The sequence below is a fragment of the Talpa occidentalis genome, unplaced genomic scaffold (genome assembly GCF_014898055.3).
Source record: "Talpa occidentalis isolate TD23 unplaced genomic scaffold, MPIMG_talOcc4v2.1 talOcc4.8, whole genome shotgun sequence".
In the NCBI taxonomy this organism is placed as follows: domain Eukaryota; kingdom Metazoa; phylum Chordata; class Mammalia; order Eulipotyphla; family Talpidae; genus Talpa; species Talpa occidentalis.
The window spans coordinates 81,326,029-81,350,366 of NW_023605194.1; positions in this window are offsets into that span (position 1 = coordinate 81,326,029).

The following is a 24,338-nucleotide window of genomic DNA, read 5'->3' on the forward strand; positions in this document are numbered from 1 at the left end:
TTTTTTGTAAATTTTTGAAATAGACTTTATTTAATTATGAGGAAAAATTTACAACTGGCAGTTTGTGCCAACCAATTTGTATAGGGCTTTGTAGTTCTGAAAACAGATTCACATATATAAAACCAGTAAAATGTTTCTTTGCTCTTCAAATATGAGCCAATAAAGCTTTGTAAGTAGTACTTAATGTAAGAAAATTACAAACTCCAATGTACCCTGAAAGCATATTTTTCATTTCCAAATTGAATTGTGAATTTGGTAGCACCAACCATGTGTTACCTTGACAAGAAATAAGGAGAAAAGATGAAAAGAACACTTACTTTTTGCAAATAACTTTTGCTCAAAATGAAAATTAAAAGAATATTTTCAATATGTCATTTTCTCATTCTTATTACCTATCTCTTTAACAATTGTTAAAAGAGAATTTTCATCCCGTCAGGCATAATATAATTTAGCTCCCTAATGATACTGCCTCCTCTGCATCATTATGCTACTTGATTGAGAAATATGATAAATGCCTATGTAGAATCATTAACTACAGGGGGTCTATTCAAAATAGTAGGAACAAAATGCTCTTCACTGGTAAACAAAATTGTAATAATGACTAATAGTTTAGGAGTGGTACAAGGATACTTAGAAATATCATTTCACTTGATCTAGAGTAACAAGTTCAGAATGCTGTTAGGCCAGTTCATACTGCAACCTAAAGTTACTTACAGGAAATAAATACTTGCCAGATGTTATTCATTACAACAGTTATGATGAATGATGCAGAAAGTAAAGTTAATTTGGGGAGTGTAAGTGTTATAGGGCAGCCCCGATATAAAAAGTGTTGCCTGGCTGTGGGCCCTCACCCGCGTGCTTAAAAGGAACTTATTAATACTCCACTACAGGCACACACAAAAGGTTAATGAAAGGTTTATTTACAAGGGAAAGGGAAATGAGGAAATGTACAACTCAGGGAGAAAATAGGGAAATAAAGTCTTTAATGCGTCCTACCCGATCCTCCGACCTGGAAGCCCAATGGCACTCTGAGAGCTGGCCAAGAGCTGCGAGCTGGCGGAGAGCAAAAAGGGCATCCCCAAAGCCCACGTGTCTGGTTTTATACCAAACCTGGCTGTTTAACTCCACCCTCAAGTTCCAGCAACCTTCCCTTTGGTGGTGATGGGATTTGTCTTTCCCATTGTCCTAATGGCTTTGGTCTGGAGTGGGGGTAGAGTCCACAATCTAAATATGTAACGAACAGACTACAGTAATTATCATTTCTGTTCTAAAAACTGTAATTATGCTACAAATTCAGGGAATGAGACATCTTACATCTTCTATTTAATACTAAACAGTGAGAGTTAAAGATATCTTTAAGAAGTTTAAAAATGAAGACTTAACCTATTCATAAAAATATATCAGGAGATGAATAATACAATTCAGATAGTCTGTTCTTTTCTTATACAAAGTTTCAAGAAATTGACTTAAAACTCTTTTAGATATCTGAATAATTCAGGCAAGAACTTCTCATATTTGGGATTCAGTATGGCCAAAAGAGTGCAATTTTAAATCTCTAAGACAAATGAAACCAGTGAGTTTAATTCTGATAAATTAGTGTGCTTCTCCAATATACATTGAAAATGCAATTAAAACCTTAGTGATTATTACCTAAGAATTAAAAAAGTCCCTACCACCAACTTGGACAAAGCATTTTAAAATCAAATATCACAATGTTTGATAGAAGTCTATCGTAGGTACAAATTTTGTTATTGCATGAAACATATGACATATTTAGTATTTCTTACAGTAAGCATTAGGAGTGGGTATTTTAATTTCAATTTTACAGTGAAGTAAAATTCAAGACATAAGGAACTCTCTAATGTCACACAACTCAGTGGGAAGACAAAGAAAACTTAATTCCAGTATATTCTACCAAATTACATTTATTTCATATAAAGAGGAGATTTGGTAAAATTAATTTTTACATCAGTGAAAAATCCAAGACATTTTTAGGCCAAATTTTACTTGCAGGAAAAAAGGTATGAAAGAGTGAGTGGCTGCTAGCTGGGGAGGAAGATTAATCAGTAAAAAAGAAAATATAAAAGTTACCATTAATGGGAAAAAAAGAAAATTTAAAAATATGAGAATTAACTATAGAAATATTGCAATTGTTTCTACCTTTACTCTTGAAATTAAAGATATTTAATTCAATAATTACAGGTTCATTTGAGTTATTCTAATTTTTAATAAGCTAATATAAAATTATATTAGTGATATTAAATAAAGTTCCTTTTTTAATAAGCATCTGAAATTACTTTATAGAAACTGACCTGCTAATATTAACATGTTAGTATAATCAGAGATTAAGATAAATTTCCCCTTAAACAGTCAACTAGATTTAGAAAAAAAAATTGTTTCCCAAGTATTTACAATAAGTATTTTAAAAGAAGTTCAAGGAAAAAAGTCCTTTTCCATTGCATTCTTCTCTTTTATATTTTTTATTTTCCGAGTGCTCCTCTGCTACTCAGTGAATCTCACCCAATTTGTCTTTACTAGATTTTTATATCAGAACAACATGCATCAGAAACATCAGACACATTAAAAACATACATGCTGGGACCTGGCCCTGGATCACCTAATTAGAATTCTGGATCAGGCAGAAAGATATAAAACTTAAAGTTGGATGATCCATTTATGGTACTCATTTATATCAATTTCTCTGATTTTAGGCAAGTCAAGGACTTGAAATCTCCCTCTCTGAAAATAAAACTAATTCTTATATAGTTTATTTCTATTCAGTTTATTTCTAATAAGAATTAGCAAAGTATGTAATAGTGCTTTTAAACTATAAAATAGTTTTAAATTAAAAATTTTATTATTGTTGAAAAATTATTATTAGATGTTAAAGAAAAACCAAAATGGATGCCACAATTTGGGTATACCCTTAAGTGGACACAAAAAAACTGCCCTTATGTCTTCAAAATGCTTCAAAATTCTGACTGACCTTAAAAAGAAACTTAAACTTTTTCATGATCATCTATTCTTGCAGCTTTCTAGCCACTCAGATACACACAAATAAGTACAATGAATGCTTCTACCAATTTTTAGTAACTAGTCATAACAGAAAGCCATGTACAGTAAATATCACCTAGACATCTGTCTTATGGAACTGTGAGCTGATGGATGGGAATTAAGTTTGTAAGTTTCAGGTGATGTTGACACTGATTGGCTAAGGATGGTGCTTGAAGAACCATTGCACTACAGTAACATTCCTGGCTTCAGGCCATCCCTCAGCAACTCCCTTATAAGAAAAGGAAAATGCCTTATCTGGTTGGTGAAATTGGAGAAACTGGAATTTCTCATACCCTTCTAAGCTGGCATCCTTGTGGGTCTCTCAGCCTACAGACAGATAATGTTCTGGTCTGTTCTATGACTTCAAGTGCACTGTTTGTCTTCATAAGAAGTGGTGATTGAGTCTATTATGACCCTTTATCTTAAACTACATTCCCTCAGTCCTGCTTTTGGGTAACAGTACTGATAGTTTGAGTTCTGGTAAGGAAATTAATATTAATATTTGGTCCCATGAAACCTCAACAACAAAGGATAGAAGAATTAGATTTCATTTTATAGTCTATAATTAACTTGGAATTGCCAAAAATGTTCTTTCATTGGTCAGAAGAGAGACAAAAAATGTGGCAGATGTAAGTTTATAACTGCTACTGTTACGGAGCAGCCCCGATATAAAACGGGTTGCCTGGCTGTGGGTCCTCACCCGCGTGCTTAAAAGGGACTTATTAATACTCCACTACAGGCACACACAAAAGGTTAATAAAAGGTTTATTTACAAGGGAAAGGGAATCGAGGAAATGTACAACTCAGGGAAAAAATAGGGAAATAAAGTCTTTAATGCGTCCTACCCGATCCGCCGACCTGGAAACCCAAAGGCACTCTGAGAGCTGGCCAAGAGCTGCAAGCTGGTGGAGAGCCAAAAAGGGACTCCCCCAAAGCCCACATGTCTGGTTTTATACCAAACCTGGCTGCTTAACCCCACCCTCAGGTTCCAGCAACCTTCCCTTTGGTGGTGTTGGGATTTGTAGTTCCCAATGTCTTTTGGCTTTGGTCTGGAGTCGGGGTGGAGTCCACAAAGCCTGTATGAAATTAGCATTTGGACATCCTTTTCCCCCTAACACTACAACAAATTGCCTTAAAAGGAAGACTAGTAATTTTCTTTGCAAAGCTAACTAGGTAAAGGTGTGTATATTATTGGCTACCATAAAACAACCCACGTTACTTTACTGCTATACATCACAACCAATTAATCACACTTGTTTAAAGTTCAAACTACTCTTACATTTTCATGACAAAAATTGTTTACAATTAAGGATCCATAGTCTTCTATTGCAAATACAATGATCATCCAAAGTTAACACTATACAGGGCATAAAGCCTTTGAAAAGGATTCAATATTTATTTTCTAAGTGTTTTATCTAACAATACCATCTACTAACAAAAAAAAAAAAAAGGGAGCAATTCTACCTAGAAGATCTCTTTTATTAAATATCCACAATATGTAGGCTATGTCATGGAACATTTTGTTTTCTTCTATGTATTTTATGGTTTTAGGTCTTGCATTCAAGTTTTTTATTCATTTTTAAATTAACTTTTGTTTGTAGTGAGAGAGTGGTCTAGTGCATGTGGCTGTCCAGTCTTCCCAACACCATTTATTTTAGAAATTTTATTTTCTGTACCATATATGCTCAGCTCCTCTGTTGAAGATTGACTGTACACAGATGTGAGTGTGATGACACCATTTTCCCTTTTATTTGTCAGGTTTGCTTTGGTTCTTTGGGGTCTTTTGTGGTTCCATGTGAATTTCAGTAATGTTTGTTCTACTTCTTTGATAGTGATTGCATTGACTATATAGATATTGCTTTGGATAGCTTTCAATCATATACAGTGTTGTAAAGCAATGTTGCCTCAATAAAATAAAATAAAATAACAGCAAAATATAGTCACATATTTATCATAATATATTTTTCTAATATAAAATAAAAAAATCATTAGAACTATTCAAAAAACCTAGGTACAATGATATCTACTACAATAACAATATTACTAAAATTTGGAAAGACACTTTGGTATCTTAAATCATAGAACATATTGATATTTTGGTGACACTAAAATGCTTTCAAATAATCTTTAGTAATATTGGAAAGTACATTTGTAATATTAAGATGGAGACAATGGATTAGTCACATGTGGGAGGCTGTCAATTTAAAAACATTTTTATATGGATAATAAATTCTCATAAAGAGATATACTTAAATGCTTACTGTTTTGTTTAACAGAATTTATTTTTATGAGTAAACATAACACTGTGTTTTCAGATGTTTAAGTTTTTTCTGACTTATTATCATATCAAAACTTCTATATTTTAAAGAAAATTTTAGATTAAGAAATCATAACAAGGGCCTCCCCTGGTGGCGCAGCAGTTAAGCACTGGGCTGCGAAACTGCCCTCAGCCTCTGCAGCACTGGTTCAACTGCCCGCAGCCTCTGCAGCACTGGTTCGTTACCCTGCCATCAGCGAGGGTCCCACATGGAATGCAGACCTCTCCTGCTGCCCGCTGCTCCCCTCAGCAGTGTATTTCGTCAGTCTGCCTGTTCTATTCCCCGCTCTGGCTCTGGTGAATTCTCTCACCCTCCTGTGCTTTTGACTGTACCCAGTGCTTGTATAAATAAATAAATAAATCTTAAAAAAATAAAGAAAGAAATCATAACAAGAAAATTAATACCTGTATATCTATCAATCATCTATCACCTATCTAGTTATCTTTGTAACCACTACCCAAAATGGGATATTATTTAGCCAAAGAAGAATGAAATCTTGCAATTGTCACAACACATGGAACTTGAGGGCATTATGCTTAAAGAGATGTCAGGCAGAGAAAGGCAAATACATGAAAAAACCAAACAAAAACCATACAACTTGAGGGAAAAAAATGCTGAGTTAACACTATCATCCAATTAGCTGACTCTACATTTTTAGTACTCTTAGACAATATCAATTAGACAAAATACTTAAAATAGAGAACATTATCTGAAAGATTAAGTTCAGTGTTTTAAACAGCAAGGAAATGCTATGAATATCATCAAATATATAGACTAATGGAATAAGAAGCAAATTATTTTAAAAGAACCAGGTTTAGGACTTCGTTGAATTAAACATCTGAGATTTGCTACAATTTCCAAATTATAATATTCACTTTCATTAAAAAGCCATTTTTTTCACATAGAAAATTAGGAGAGGTTCTAGGGGAAAAGTTATGTCTACCAGATAATATTTTTGATAAATAGGCTCTTTGTCACTATCACCATGTCCTAAAACTTATAGTTAGAAATATAATTGCCGTCTGTAGAAAGACTACATAAGTGAAATGACCCACTAATCATCTAGAAGTACACCTTCTCAGGCTATTTTGAGACTGTTTTGGAAATAGTACCAAAAAGTCTCAGTGAAAGAGTGAGACAACCATAAACCTCATAGGCGAGAGCAAACATGATATAAATCACTTTAGAAAGCCTTTAGACTAACAAGGATAGACTCTGACTAATATTTTGTTAAAAATAGAAACAGATGATAATAAATCGGGACAGGCTGCTAAAGTAGTCAAGAACAAAACAAAGAGAATAACAGAGGGTTTCAGGAACTAAAAAAATGTTTATTTCCTACTTCTAATCTAAAGGGGAATAGAAGGTTCTTTTTCCAAATGTTCAATGCACATGAATTTTAAAAGAGCTACCTTTGACCCATTTTCTATGCATAGAAAAGCATCAAGTTATATTTGCTTATTTTAACACTCTTAAAAAACTAAACATCAAGATTTGTTGAATTTTGTCTTAATGTTACTAAAAATAACTTCTAAGCAGTTTAAATAGTAATTTACTACTATTTACTATTACATATACTAAGTACTATGTTATATATTACTGCATTAATTTTCTTATTTTGCTATTTTCTTTCCAAATCACTGATTTTTATAGTGACTGGATTTTCATTTTCCTTCTAAAAATTCAACTTGCAATCATTGATAACTTTCTTCTTGTTAAAAAAAAATCTATAGGGTATCAGTGTTCAAAAATCCGTAGATATTGACTAAGCTTTTATTATTTGGACCCTATAATTACTGTTCTATTTAAGTTTTCACAATTTATGATGGGCTGTAGTATCATTAAAGCTATGTAGATACACTATGGTGGATTTTATTAAATAACTTTAAATGAACTTTAATTCAGAAGTGATCATTGTTTACTAAAGACCATACTACCAGTTTCATACCTCAGGGTTACAGAATTATGAATCTGAGAATATCTTTGCATTATTAAAAATTATTTTAAAAATAGTTCTGAAAGGTTAGTGGTGTTTCTCTTTCTGTACTCATTTCTGAATAGGCTATGTTGACCTTTTAAATTTTATCCTTGCTGCAACAATAGAGTATTTTCAAAGTTCCAAGAATAAAGTATGTAACTCTACAAATGACCCTAAAAACAAAGAGGAGAAAGATTCACCAAGGAAGAAGCTTGATCTTGCCTTGAGATAAGTATTGTTATGGAGAAAATCTCCTGAGGGATATTCTTTCTTTTTATAAATATTATTACATACTTGACATATGTGAGCATAAAGCCCTAAAAAAGAGAATGATTCTTGGCAATTTGTGGTCAAGTCTATAGTAAAGAAAGGTATTCCTGGCCAAGGTAACAACATAATTGAAGACACAAATCATAAAAGAATGTGGGGTCTTCAGAGAAGTGCAATTAATTTATAATAGTTAGAACAGAATATACGTGTGTGAGAAGCAGAAGAAAGAGAAGGAAACATAATCAGAGCCATACTACACCACCATTCTGTTCATAATGTGATACCATCTTTAATATCTAAGACTAGATAGTACCCATATGCCGCGGACCAACGCAGCGGTAGACTTGCAGGACTGTCTCAACCAAGGCAGCGGTAGACTTGCAGGACTGTCTCAGGATTGAGAAACTGTGAGGATGCTCAAGGAATCGGCGCATAAATGACAGACAGACACACAAATGACAAACAGACACACTTCAAGAGTGAAGATCTGAATGTAATTTGCTCAAAATCATCATACACTTTTATACCTTTTTTAACAATGGATGATTTCATACAATTTAATTCTTTCTCAGCATAAAATACTTTGTAAGGCATAAGATATCTACTTCATTATTCATGTGCATGTGATCGCTGATCCATGACATGGCACAGTAAACGATCTCCAGGTACTGAATCTACACAATCATTTTTGCCTACACCGAACAGCATTCTTTAAGCTAGCTTTTCTTGATTCGTATCCCAAAACCACAATGATCAAAAAGCATTAATATTTACCTACTGGCACCTCCTACTTTTAGTAATCACGAGCAATATATTCTCTACGTAAGCATTTTGATTTTTATGGTGTTGTCTCATGTGAGAAGTATTATGATTATTATAAAACTACCATTGCCACACACTATTTTCTTTATCATGCATTTCCTGAAACTGATTGTACACATATAAAGAAAAAGCAAAGTAAGTGAAAAAGTAGTATGATTATAGACAGGTTGCTAGGTTGCTACTTATTCTGAAACAATGGCTATCTGATTAATGGTAAAACTGCTTTATAGGTAATTCCATCAGGCTTGTTTGCAGGTGACGTTCTTAGCAGCCTTGTTTCCATCAAAGGAGGGGTTAATTACTGCGGGCTTGTTGCCTAAATTAGGCTTATAGGCATGTGTGCCTTGTTTGATCTGAACGCCAAAGTTTATCATGATGAAGCCCCTCGGGGACTGCGCCTGTCTTAGGTCGTCAGGAGTCACAGACATGAGGCTGGCCAGTGCCTTCTTTAGTCTGCCCCCGATCTTACCCGTCATTGACTGTCCAGTCCAGCGCACAGGGGAAGGGGGTCTTACTCACTCTGATGTGTCTGAGTGAAAGCCTCCCTCTTTCCAGTAAGTTCACTGGTGTTCAGCGGCAGAGGCTGCCGCACCCATATGCAGTTTTGCCACATGATGACGGTAGGGAAAACGGTTTTCAGGCTTTTCTGCCCTCCCACAGTTAGGATTACCCTGCCTAATGGGGCACCTGCAGTTGTTACATTGTTGTGTTATTTACTTCTGTGGGCCATTGGAGGAGTATTGAGGTAGTCACCAAGAGAGAAGAAGCCGGAGAGAGGCAGGAGAGAGAAGGGGAGAAAAGAAGCCAGAGAAGCCCAGAAAGAAGACTTGCTGTGGGCTTGGAGGCCTGCAGGACTCCGGGTCCCCCAGCACTCCTGCTGCTGTGCACCTGGTTGCTGCTCTGTATGTAACAGCTCAATAAAAGCCTGAGAAAGCCACCGAGGGCTCCAAGACTCTCCTTTACCTTTCTGCCATATCATAGAAAACCTGCTTTGTGCCATCCTACTCCTACAATGTCTCATATGTATTTCCTTGCTCAAATACTTAAATTTCCTATGGATACAAGACATTCAGAAAGTGTTTGATAAAGGAATAATTGTTCTGACTTTCTAAGTTACTTCTCTGGACATTGGTGAGATCAGTAATAAACAGAATTTTACAAATCTCTTAGATTTGTAAAAAGTTACTGCCTCCTAAGTTTATATTTTATTTTTTCTCAGTAATGCTGTGTTGAAAATATTGATAGCATTTATTGAGTGTTTTAATGTGCCAGGCATTGAACAAGGGACTTTATAGCTGTTAACATGAATACCCACAGTAAAATTATAATGCAGGTATCATCAACACTATTTTAGAGGGAAGAATATACCCTTCATAAAAATTAACATTTTATTATATAAATATAACAAATAACAACTGATTTGTACTATCAACAGTAAATTTCATACACATTGAATGTAATAATAACATCTAATATCACAAATGCATGCAAGAATTATTTATAGCTCTGTAATATTTAGCATATTTCCCCTAATTATATACTCCATAGCATAATAGCTACTGTTGATTATGAACTACTAAACACCATCCTATTTGCATAGAAACTCATATTTAACAGACTTATTATAGGAAAATCAATATAAACCTATCAGTGCAATTCAATTCAAACAGTGAATTTAAATAATGAGATGAAACATGAATGAGCAATATCATCATTTAAGCCTGCACTGAAAGCTAGGCAGTCCTACAGGGCATAGATCTCTGCTTAAAGTCTTCAGGAAAACTTACACTAAATATACTTAAAGTTCCAATCCTGTAGTAATAGAAGCTTATTAAACTTGTATTATTTTAAATTTCAGTAAAGCATTAAAGATATCCTTCTACTCCCAGTCATCATGAAATGCACGAATCTTCTAGAAAACAAAGTTTCTCAATATATCTACATTATAATCAGTGGTAATCAGACACAGAACATGCTAATTAGTGCGTTTGTAACTCACATACAGTTCTAGGACTTTCAAGAAAACAATTCATCGATCACTGCCATATAGGAGAAAATATTCAGTGAGAAAGATTAATATTCCAGTCTTCACTTCTAATAAATCTATTGACTTTCATTTCATTATATTAAAAATGAGCTTATTCTAGTATTTGCTGCTGATATAACAAGGTACTTTTAAGATAAAGTGAGCTTCTGAATTATGAAAGCAATACAAGAATATGTAAAGTTGAAACAACTTTATCCCAGGACTGAGATTACTTATCACAGTTCTAATTAAAATGTAACAATCCCCAATGGAAGAGTATTTTGTGAACTAATCTATAAGAGACATAGATTAATTTTATGACTTAATTTTATGAAGGGCAGTTATAGCCTTCTTTTAAGACCAGTAAGTAACTGACAATTAAGGAACATTAATTATCCAAATGTTCTCTCATTCTAATTTCAGATTTATATCCCATACATAATAAATATTATATAATACATATTCAGAAAGAAGGAGTCTGACACTAACACTTCTTTTGGAACTATTTCAAAAGAGCAAATCTTGTCAGGAATGTGTAAGTGAAAATGAAATAGTGTGTTAATAGATATCCACATTGTGCACTCAAGGATGGTTATAGTCTTTTATAAATACCAAATCCCAATATGGACTTTTACAAGTACCCGTTTTTATAAATAACAAAATATAAAGACTCAGAAGAAAATTAAAGGCAAATTGTACATATTATATCATGGAAACATGAAGTCAGTTGTTTGTTTTAACAATAGATATTTTCAGATAATCATAAATTTCTGAAAACTTGCATTGTCTTGCAGTAGTAAAATCCTGAAGCGAATATCTTTGTTATCATTATTGGTGATCATCCCCACAAACTGAAATTTCTTACAGTAATTTGTTCTTTTTAAATACTTTCCATATCAAAAAACTAATTTGAGCTTCACATTATTTTTTGGAGTTTTGTTATTGTTCACTATTTTCCACTTTCTGTTTTGATTTAGAGCTTAAGTCAACTAAGAATTGCTTCACAGACCAAAGTTTTCCATTCCAAAGGGCTAATTTCCTTAAGCACATAATATGACAAAATTTCTTTTTGCAAAAGATGCTTTGGACACCACGCTTTGCAATATATATGGCACCATGCTGAGAATGATGATCTTTCTGACACTGACAATCTGGCAATGTTGTATAAGGTCAGAAAGTATGTTCACTTTAGAAAATGTTTTTCTTAAGTTATTGTTAAGTTTCATTGAATATTTAAAGCAGAACATAATTTTCTTTTCTTCAATATGTACAAAGCATAATAATCCAACTTAGAAAATTTCTTTCCCAAAGAAAATTAAAAAGGAATACACAATTATAACTGTTGTTCTTCTGATAGAGAATATAGTACAAAACTGTATAATCTTGATATTACAACTCTTCTTTTTTGGAGATATCAGAGATCAGAAAATATTAGTTCTTATAGTCTAGTATTTTATTCATTTATATTTTTAAGAAGATTTTACTGATTTGCCACCATTTACATAAATATATAATTTGGGGAGTACAACTTCATGTATGTACATATTTCAATGCCCCTCCATCAAAGCTCCAGCGCCAATACACTATCATCTTTTCTTTCCACCACCCCCCCAAATCTTCCTTGTCTGCTGATAACTTCCTTATTTTGCACAGAGTATAAGAGTTTATTTTTGTTGTATAAGAGTTATTTTTTGTTGTGTCTTGTCACTTTAATTTCTTTACCTTGCCAGCAGAGGACTGGATAGGTTAGTCAATACTAGTTTGATAAACTTTTTCTACATTATTAATTTTTTTGCTGTGTTTTGTCTATAAGTTTTTGAAAGGGTGTAGAAAATATGAGAAAAGATGACTATCTTTAAGTAGGTCCTCTTGGCTCCATTCCTCCCCTGAACTGAAAGCTGAAAATTATTTGTTAAACCCTGAGTGAACTTTACAAAAAAGTAGAATTCTTGAAGTCTATGAACTGACATGTTAAAAGCAAGCTCTCAGTGGTGGTTGCCAAGACTTTAATCAGAGAAAAGTGACTCAGTTTGAAGTAGCTTGAGTTCAAATAAAAGATGTGCTAAGATTTCAAATATGGTACTTTATTTTGAAATCATTGCAGCAGGTTTAATCTGAAAATAAACTTAAATATTTGTAAGCATTATCTACTGAGCTGTGATAGAAATGATTTTAGATGTTATGTTGAATAATGTGTACTCCGAAATACATTTTATTCCACATAGAACAAAATATAGTTCACAGTTTCCAAAATATTTGAATGATCTTTGCTATATTTGAAAATTTATTACAAAATTAATGGAAATATTACAATTCTATATTTTTACAGGAACTAGTATGACTGGCTCTGCTTGTTCAAATTAAAGTTTATGATTCATCCATAGATTTTTTTAAAAATTTATTCAATTTTTGTGATTTTTCAGCTTTTCAAGAGATGTTCTGCCTCTCTCTTAAGAGAAAGTGATTGTCACATTTTATGAGAAGGTGTTTATTCTTCAGAAGCTGAACATGCAACACAGAACATTGCCTAAAATTTAATCACTGTTTGTGCCAGTTTGGTTTTCTCCAATTAGTAGCAGGATGAATGAACTACTTCGGATTCATTCATTGATCTTATATATGACCAAGAAATTTTTTTACATTAGGATTTAAATATATGTTTACATGTATTTACTTAAAATAAGGCAAAATACAAAACGAAACCTTTAAGACTTTCAGAAGTTACTTAACTATTTACTGTTCTTTCAAACTGGGTTTTTATTCAAAGTGATGATTTAGAATAAATTATTGACTGATATACAAAATCATTAAGACATGAATGTTTGTAATAAGAACTATATCATGAAGGATGATTTATTTTGATTAGTTTATTAGGGTATATTACTTTATCACATTTTTCAGAAATAGTTTATTTAGTACAAAATTATAAACTATACTTTTACAAGAATATTGAAAAAAATTTTTTTCAGAGCCTTTAGTAGTCAAAATACCCACGCTCTAATACTCACTTATATTAAAAATCATGCATTGGTGAGTTGTGTACAAATACTATTTGTAAATGGTACAGGCAATGACTATGTTCTAAAGCACAAGGTAAAGTTGTCCCTGCCTTGCTGGAACTTATTTTTTGTAGTCAGTGAATTTAAATCATGTGGTTGCACTGAAATTAAAATAAAAGGCATTAAGTCAGAGAGAATACTAAAGTATTCAAAAACTTAAAAAGATTTAATTCAATTTTAAAAAACTGAAAACAATTGAGTGGTAGATACACGTTTTTGTTTTTAACACATGAAAGTTCACTTCCGGGCCTCCCCTGTGGCGCAGCGGTTGAGCGCTGGGTTGCGAAGCTGCCTGCGGCCTCTACGACACCAGTTCGATCCCAGTCAGCTCCCTGGCCACCGGAGGAGGGTCCCACATGGCGCGCAGACCTCTCCCTGCTGCCCGCTGCTCCCCTCAGCAGTGTACTTCGGTCCTTCTGCCTGCTCTGCTCCCTGCTCTGGCTCTGGTGAATTCTCTCACCCTCCCGTGCTTCTGACTGTACCCAGTGCTTGTATAAATAAACAAACAAACAAATAAAATAAATAAATAAGACATGCCTCTTAAAAAAAAAAAAAAAAAAAAAAGAAAGAAGGTTCACTTTCCCCAGGTGCCATGTTGTCAGGAATATTACTAGCCAACTGTATCTGTGCTGCCCTGCCACCCTGTCTGTCTGTCCCGCTTTGATTAATATCTAAGATGATTTCTGTTAAAAAAAGAAAACTGAGGAAAGTTGACCTGAGGAATGGCATTGTCTAAAATAGCTTTTTTCCTTTAAGCTAATTCAGTACCTTCAAAATTATTTAGAAAGTAATAGACATACTGTACCTTAACTATACCTGCCGGTCCCTTTAGCCATTATTCTATTCTTTTTATTCTCTAGAATCGTATATCTCTGACATTTTAAAATTTTAGGCATGCTTAAGTATGTATAAAGCAAAATGTAATGATTGAACTTTAATATATACTTTCCCCTATCCTGTTGTTATCTATAAATTGAGGGGAATTCTATTATATAGACTTTGCTATGTCAAGCTCTCCCCATGATGGCTTATTAAACCCAAATATTTTATATGAAGTATATTTTGTCATATAATAAATACTCAAGGACTCTCTTAGGATTTCTAAGGCAGACAAGAAATTCTTAACTCACAGTACATCAAACATTGCTTTAAGATGTCATGTCAAATAAGTCTAATAATCTCCCAGCAGTCAGGCATGACATCAACTACCCTACATTTTGAGTGAAACCCCCTTCTTCACAGGAAAGACAAGGAATTTTCTGCATAGAAGCAGTCAGCTTCTAAAAATGACATTTCCCAATATCAGAGTCTAGTTTAAAAAGAGATCCATTGAATCTCTCGCTCCTTTCTCTATCATCATATAGCTCCTTTTATTAATTTTGAAAATCACTTTGTGTATTGAATTTTAAATATTCTGTTCTTTGCTCATTTATATTTGAAGAGCATCATCTCTTTAGATCCAGTGTCAAGTTCAGTTTCTTCTTACAGTATTTGAACTTCTTTGAATCTAATAAAATCTTGAATTAATTTCCAGAAATAGAAATGAATTAAGAGTTTTAGTTGTGCAGGTTGACGTCCAGGTTTTGTTTTTATTTTTTGTAAGATATACATAAAATGAAGTATTAAAATGTGTTTCACACTAAGTTCACAAAATAACTGAGTCTAAATTTTTTTAAACCAGTATGCTTACTCTTTCCAAAAATATTTTTTTAACATTGTACAGACTGCCTTTTAGCATTTCTAGTGACTGAGACTAGTGGAGCCAAATAGTACATTAAAATACTTAATAGAGGCCTCCCTGGTGGCGCAGCGGTTGAGCACTGGGTTGCGAAGATGCCCGCAGCCTCTGCAGCACCAGTTCGATCCCCGGCTGCTCCCCGGCCACCAGAGGAGGGTCCCACATGGCACGCAGACCTCTCCTGCCGCCCGCTGCTCCCCTCAGCAGTGTACTTCGGTCCTTCTGCCTGCTCTGCTCCCCGCTCTGGCTCTGGTGAATTCTCTCACCCTCCCGTGCTTCTAACTGTACCCAGTGCTTGTATGTATAAACCAAACAATCAATCAATCAATAAATCTTAAAAAAAAAAATACTTTAAAATAAAATAAAATAAAATACTTAATAGAAATTCTTCTTTCTGAAAATTTTAAACATTCACATTCCCTTGATTTACCAAATCAGAAGTAAATCTTGCCTCTGGGAAAATACATACAGCATAGAATAAAAAAAAAGTCACAGATCATTTTTGAAATTTCAAAATAGAAATTCTACATGTCCATCGTGAAAAATTAGTTGTGGGAGTAACTGTAGAAGCCTGGCTTTTTAGGAAAAAAAAAAAAAAAAAAACTTGCTGAGCTCAAAGTTGAGAGCTAGGAGCATCCATATTATAAACTGAGTACATATCAAAGACTCTAGGCTACAAATAAAACTTATTTTCCTGACACACCTACTATCCTGGGTTGCAAGGGGCACGTGGAGGGTCTGACACCTGTCAGTGGGGAGAGGTTCTCGCCATGGGTGTCTGAATCTTGGTCTCTCCTGGGTCAAAACCTTCCTTGAAGGGTGATAAAGCCCCTTAGATTTATTCCAGAATAATATAGCTTGAGCAGATTTCATGGCTGGGTCTCTACACAATGCCAAAGTGGGAGAAGCTCTTGTGGATCTGTGAAACCGCCACACTCGCGTGGAAACAATGCAGAGAATTAAGAGAGTCTCCCGGCCACCTGATTTCCTAGGTCCAGGCAGCTTCCATCCCATTTCTACCTTTTTCCATCTCTTCCTGTACTAATAACCACAGACACTCTTTTACTCCACAATTGTTGATCAGTTTCTTTTCCTTTTATCTTTGGGACCTGGGATGGTATGCAACAATATGATCTTATGAACAATGTTGGAATCTAATCCTTTAATAAGCAAACTTGGGTTGAATTTATGAGTCATGATTTGGAGATGAAGTGTATATATCTTTCTGTGTATCCTTTTTTTTTTCTGTCACTGAGACATAGGTGCTCAAAAAATTCCATTTTTGGATAAAGCCTAGAATTATTGTAAAAAAAAAAAAGAGCAACCAATATCAAGTTAATTAAAGCCTGGTGAGTTTCTAAACATTTGATGTTACTATATGGTGCTAATTTTGATAAAATATAGAATAGCAATTGTATGATAAATAGTTTTCAGGCTTTTCTGCCTCCCACCATTAGGATTGCCCTGTCTGATGGGGCACCTGCAGTTGTTACACTGTTGTCTTGTTTACTTCTGTGGGCCATGGGAGGGGTATTGAGATAGTCACCAAGAGAAGCAGAACCAGGAGAGAAGCAGGAGAGAGAGGCAGGAGAGAGAAGGGGAGACAAAAGGCTGGAGAAGCCCAGAGAAGCCCAGAGTGAAGACTTGGTAGGGGCTTGGAGGCCTGCTGGCCTCCTGGTTGTGGTTGCAGCACTACATGTGCTGGTGGCAGCTGGTTGCAGCACTACATGTAAGAGCTCAATAAAAGCCATAGAAACCCACTGAAGGCTCCAGGATTCTCCTTTACCCTCCTGGTCTGCTGTATCATAGATGAACCTGCACTACAGCAATATACCCATTATATCACTTTTAATAACATCTCATACAACTACCTTCATCATCTTGACATTCATATTAACATATATCCACTCTTCCTTTTAGAGTGAATAAAACTGATACCACAATCTTTATTCAATGCAGTTCAGTTTTAGGCTCTTTTATACAAAACAATTGATTTTTATAGTTTTCAATATATTTAGTTTCACAAAAGCAGTTTTAAAAAATGGTCTTTTTGTTTGGTGTAAGGTCTCTGGAAAGTTTATAAATAGCAGTTACTAACAAAGACAGCTTGCAAAAAGAAAAAAGTTGTTTTGTCTGGGATGTGAACTCCCACATTAGTAGAGAAGAATTTAGGGATTAAGAGGGTTGACTTGGAAATCAGGAAGTCATTGATTCAGTTCACACTTGCCAGCTTTTAACTGGTTTGGGATGGTCAAGTCTCAATTCCTCTTCCCTGAAAAGAGGATTATAATAACAGTGGGGATTAAAAAATGGAGTTATAACACACTTAATAAATGGTAAGTGGAATGTTCCTGAGGGCAGGAACTCAGTTTTAATAATTGATCTATTCCCAGTGCCTATAATGTGTACTACAAAGAGTTGATACAAGAAATATTTGTCAAAGAAATTGTTTTCAATATAATTATCACGGGACTTACCGGTGGCGCAGTGGTTGAGCGCTGGGCTGTGAAGCTGCCCGCAGCCGCTGCAGCACCGGTTCGATCCCCGGCTGCCAGCGAAGGTCCCCTATGGCATGCAGACCTCTCCTGCAATGCCCGCTGCTCCCCTCAGTCTGCCTGCTCTGCTCCCCGCTCTGGCTCTGGTGAATTCTCTCACCCTCCTGCACTTCTGACTGTACCCAGTGCTTATATAAATAAATAAATATTTAAAAGCATATATAATTATCACTGTGAGGTTCAGAGTAGACTGGAAACCTCTATATTATAACAACTATATTATAAACATAAATGTAAATATATAAACAACTATAAAGACTTTATTATTTTAATGTCTATTACTTAAGTTTGCTTAAATAATTTATAAATAAAACATAAGTGTACATAGAAATTGTCTTCATTTACATAAAAATTAATTTTTCTAAATAAAGGTTAAATATAATTTGGATAGAAATGATCATTTAAATAATTTTTATTTTCTTGGGCCTCCCCTGTGGCGCAGCTGTTGAGCGCTGGGTTGCGAAGCTGCCCGCAGCCTCTGCAGTACCAGTTCGATCCTCCGCGGCTGGGCGAGGGTCCCACATGGCTCGCAGACCTCTCCTGCCGCACCCGCTGCTCCCCTCAGCATTGTACTTCGTCACTCTCCCTGTTCTGCTCCCGCTCCCACTCTGGTGAATTCTCTCACCCTCCCGTGCTTCTGACTATACCCAGTGATTGTATAAATAAATAAATAAATCTTTAAAAATAAATAAATAATTTTTATTATCTTAATAAAATCCCTTTGATGTGTGTGCACCATGTTTAGGATGATGGTACACTAGAGAACAGTATTATAAACAATAAACAATTGTGTCACCATCTGGATAGGCAATTATTAATCCCATTTATAATATCTGCAAAAATATATTGAACTTCTACAATATATTGATACAGTTCTAGGCTTTTTGTATACAACAGTGAACAAACAGTCTTTGACTTCATTGAGCTTAAATTTAATTGGGAATGAGGCATCAAACATTAAAAAAATTTAGTTAACATTAATATCCCAAAGAATGACAAAAACTCATGGGGAGGAAATATGGAAACTGTTATTTTATACAGTGTAGTAAGGGAGGGAGTCTCTCAAGGTGACATACTCCATTAGGCACTGGAAGAGAGGAGAATGGAATAAGCATCTACTTTCCATCCTGGGGTGGAAGTGTTTTCTAGCAAAATAACAAGAAGGTCATTATAGATATTTTTCAGTAATACTGGAGTGTTATTATAGTAAATGAATTCTGAGTTAGTCAAGGTCAGAACATATACTGCCTTGTCTAAAACTCTTGTTTACTTTGGCTTTTCCACGATGTGAGATGGGAAGTCAGTGGAGAATTTTGAGCACAGGAGGATCATCTAGATTTAGTGAACACAAAACACAGGAAGCCAGTTAAATTTGAACTTCAGATAAACATATTTAAAATAAAATATGTTCCAAATATTGTAGGGGATGGACTTCTGATAAAATATTTGTTATCACAAATTCAAATAATCAAATAAATAGGATATTCTGTGTTTCAAAATATTTTTTCACTATATGGTAAACAGATTTTTTATAGGGCAGAAGTAGATGTGGTTGAATTTATTTGAATAGATTCAAATATACACTTCTTTTTAATTTTTTAAAATTGAAGTAACATTGCATTATAACATTTTATAAGTTTCAGGTATGAATCATTATAAATTAATATTGGCATATGCTACATTAAGTTCACCATTAAAAGTCCAATTATTTTCTTTACCATACAATTCATTAAAATGAAGTGCTATGTAAATTTGGTTTATAACTTGGTAAGATAAGCTAATGGAAAGACAGGTAAATTTGTGTTCTTTATCTGTCTTATTCAGCTTTCTTTGTATGCCAACAAAATATCTTTAAGGAAAATAAATTTTATATCAGTAAGAGAACCAAATGATTAATTTTATACAAAAAAGATATGTTTTTAAATAAGAAGGTATACTAAATAAGTTAGGATATATAAGATTTAAACAATATAATGAACACTTTTAAGTTGATGGACCTTTCGATTCTAGACTACACATCATTTTGTAAGCATTTACAGGGTACATTTGGAAGCATTTTAAACACTAGCAATGCTAGTGCTACCAGACCCAAAAGAAAATACAAATATTTGCAGAAAACAATGATATTATTTTGCAAATTATTGGCAAACTACAAATAAAATATTCTCCTTATCAATAAATACACATAATGCCATTAGGAAGTTATTTTAATGGCTGAGCAAATAACACATATCAAATTGAAATTGCTAAAGCAGCGCTTGAAGAAACATACTTTTATCTATATACGTGGACATAAAGTTTCATCTTTAAAAAGTGCCAAATAAAAAACCAAGTGGTCCAAAAGGTAGACAGGAAACTTTACATGTAGGAGATAAATAAACAGAAAATATGTATGTAGCAAAGAAGTTCAATAAAGTAAAAAAACATGTTTCCTCAAAAAGAGTAATATAATGGGCAAAACAATAGCTATTTCATGAAGAGAAAACAGAGAGAGAGTGAGCAGCCAGACCTTTCTAGCCCCATCTTAACCTTTCATTAGTTGTACACTGTTTCCTGGAGAAGTTTCTTTTGTGAGACAGTTTGGTGAAGCCAATGATATTTTGCAGCGAGGCCTGCAGCTGTGAGCCAGCAGCAGTGATGATCGCGGTAGAGCACCACCGATTCCACCAATGAGAGGAACTCACACAAGATAGCAGAGGTTAGAACTGGGTTTTTCTGCTCTCATGGCTCTGAGCCATGTCTTCTGGCCACGGCTATTTTGCAACAATACTGGAGCTTTTGCATGTGTCTCCTCTTTCATGGCCCCTGTCTCACAGGCCTACCTGACCCCTGCAGCCCCAGGAAAGGTAAGAGCTCATTGTTATTGCTATTCTTTGGGCTCATTAACAATTTGTTGTATTACAATAGTCTTACACTTCCATAAATATTATCTTAATTGCAGTCTCTTGAAGCATCAAAGTTTGATTCTGTTCCACTTAAAGCACTCATTAATACAATTGCCAAACTTTAAGACTGATTCGGTTTTTTTGTTAATTGTAAGAAAACTTACAGCTCTTTATCAAAGAGAACATTTTAGAGAAAGAAATGATCTTTATTCCAAGCTGTAACGTGAACATACTGCTGTCTAATTAAACCATTTGAGGGTGGATATTAAATGCTGTAAGCTGGGATTGTTAAGTAAATTACTCTTTCTACATATGCTAAACTGAGTAAAGATTCTAGACTTGATTTTGTCAAGTGAGATTTCTATTCTGACATGGTAATTCCAGAAGATTCTCAGATCACTAAGAATAAAAGCCAAAATCTATGTTTTTTTAAAGATTTATTTTTATTTATTTTTATGCATACAAGAACTGGGGTGTAGGCCAGAGGTGTGAGGGGAGGTGTGAGAAGATTCACCAAGAGAAAGTGGGGAGCAGAACAGGCAGATCTACTGAAATTCACTGCTGAGGAGAGCAATGGGTGAGTCAGGAGAGATCTGCTGTGCCATTTATCTGGCTTGAGCTTGTATTTTTTTAAGTCTCTTATAAGATACATTCCGTGACCATCTATCTAAAACACTACCTTAAACCCCCTACTCTAGCAGAAGTCCCAATCTTAATTAACTTGCTGATTTCTTTTCCCTTGCTGAATTTTAACTATTGAAATACTGCATATCTGCTTATGATTTGTTAATGGTCTATTCCCTCCATGGAATAATCTCCATGAAAGTGTGTTTTGGTGGAGCTGTTGAGACTGTCTAACAGTGCTTGTGCCGCTGAATGACATATGGTAGTCACTCAATGCTTGACAATGCTTGCTAACCAATTCAGTGAGTGAATAAATGAGCATTGAGGAATTATGTTGAGATAAACTCAAAAGAAAGTAGAATGTTTTTTCAAAAACTCTAGAAAAATGTCCCACTTGGTTTTGCTACAAGTCTTGCAAAAGTGTAGATAACATGAGTCTTATTTTACTGTACCAGTTGCATGGGGATGAGGGAAAAGGGTCAATACAAAGTGGAATAAATTTGAGAGAGGAAGACAACTTCAGAGAAGAGGCCAAGAGATGACTTGTTTCAATTTAAATCTATTAATAATACCTTTACTTATTCCATTAGCTTCTCCAGCACAGTGTATTAATTGTGTCCTTTGAGTCATTTTCACGGTTTTAGTTTACATCCAAAGAGTGGTGCTAGAAGACTGGGAAAGAGGGCAGGTATGAAGAAGCATGCTTCAATTGCTCTAATATTAACAGTTCTAATCCCAGATAGTTAATGAAAATGTAATTTCAAATACACACCTCCATCAATTTGCATTATGCAAACTATTACATTAACTGTTCTGTTAATATAACATTTGTTATATTATTTGTTAAAAAATATAAGTAGCTAAGATAATATGGCATAAATATTCACAGTCAATACAAATTTATAATGTAATGTGAACTCCTAAATAAGTTATACAACTGGCTTTTATAGTGTCAAAGGGAAAATGTAAGAAAAAACATTTTGAGTAAAAATATGAAAAAGAATTTTTGTGTTATATAAAGTTGTTAATGTGATAACTAGGAATTCATTTTCCATCTTCTAATCATCTTTGGTACATAAATTCTTACTTTGATTAGCAGAAGGCTAAAGCCTTAAGCAATCTAATTATATTTTGAAGAATCTGCAAATGAAAGACAACACAAATGTTTTAAAAAAGGCACAGGTCAACCATATTTTATAGTGATATCAACCAAATTATCTATAAATATGATTGATTTCTATAGTGACGGGCCTTTTGAAACCCCTGAAACACTTATGTTTCTCCCTAATTTATTGACAATGCTTTGATGAAGAAATATATAGGCAAGATTGTGGAAAGATTTTTTCCATGTCACGTTATTATCAATTGGCTGTCTGTAATTATGAAATATAACATTGCTTGTCAGAATGTGCTGATACTATCTCTAATCCTGCTTCTTTTCTCACTAAGACAGGAACCCATGGGAAAGAGGTTCTTTGCTGGGGAAAAGTATTGGCATGTAACTCCAAGTTTCTCATTTATTCTTTTCCTAAATATGTATCGAGCACATTCGATGTAATAGACAGTATATGATATTCTATGTGTACATAGAAGAATATATACCTTTTGTCTTCAAGGATACACTGTATGTATAATATTCTCTTAATATGAATTTGAGAGATAACTAAAAATATAAACTTCCCAATATTTCCCATCATCTATAGTGATTCTGATATCTTGATTTAGATTTAGAATTGTGATTGGTGCTCTTCAAGAAACCTCAAGGAATTCATTGGTCTTATAAAATAATCAGTATATTGTATCCAATGTACCTATGTGATCTCAGATGAGATATTTAGTACCTTTACTCTTTTTTTTTTTTTTTAAGATTTATTTATTTATTTATATAAGCACTGGGTACAGTCAGAAGTGCAGGAGGGTGAGAGAATTCACCAGAGCCAGAGTGGGTAGCAGAACAGGCAGAGAGACGGAGGACACTGCTGAGAGGACCACCAGAGGTCTGGGCGCCATGTGGGACCCTCGCCCTGCGGCCGGGGATCGAACTGGCGCTGCAGAGGCTGCAGGCAGCTTTGCAGCCCAGCGCTCCACCGCTGTGCCACCAGGGAGGCCCATTAATGCCTTTACTCTTAATTATAGTTGTCTTAACTCACTGAAAGATGTCTTAGGATTAATTTAGTTCTTTGAAGTGTTAAACGCTGAAAATAAATAGGGTATTCATAAATAAAGAAATAATATAAAACATATATATTCTTACATCTAAAAATATTAATGATTCATTTGTTATGACATACTTAAAATAGATTTATTCTAGAAACTTTAATAGCATTTAAAAAACATCAAATTTTTGACATTTAGAGATGTGTTTTCTAAACAACACTAATTGCATTGGGCAAATATCTTTATAAACAAAAATGGGATTTACTCTTTTTACTATTTTTTTTTTTTTTATACCAAGTTGAAAATGTTACCCTAAGGGTGTATTGACTAGAACAGTCTTTATGTAGAAACTGTTCTGCAGGTTAAAATAAAGAGCTAACTGTAGTAGCAGTTTCTCCATCTCTAGTCCCACATTTTCTCATTAGAAATGCTACCTTCAATGACTGTTTCTAATTATTGAAGTATGTCCTTTTCTCTTAAAATATGAAATATCAATAATATTGGTAAATAATAATTTTGTTATGTTATCTTGAGTGTACCATAGATAATAAAAATGAAGTACTGCAACTTTCAAGTACTGGATTTCAAAAATTCCCTTCACCAATCAGTGTGCATACATGTGCTGTCACATCAGCATCAACACATGGTACTTTACAGGCTTCTGTTTCCAAAGCCCTTTGTGGAAAAGGACCTTTACTTTAGTGACACTGACCAGAGGTGCTACTTATAAACCCCATGGCTCACCATTTTTCTGACCTATGTGGAAATTTTACTTTCTTCATACCTTTATTTTTTTTTAGACAGTTTTCTTTTTTTTTTTTTTTTTGGTAAAGATTTATTTATTTATTTTTT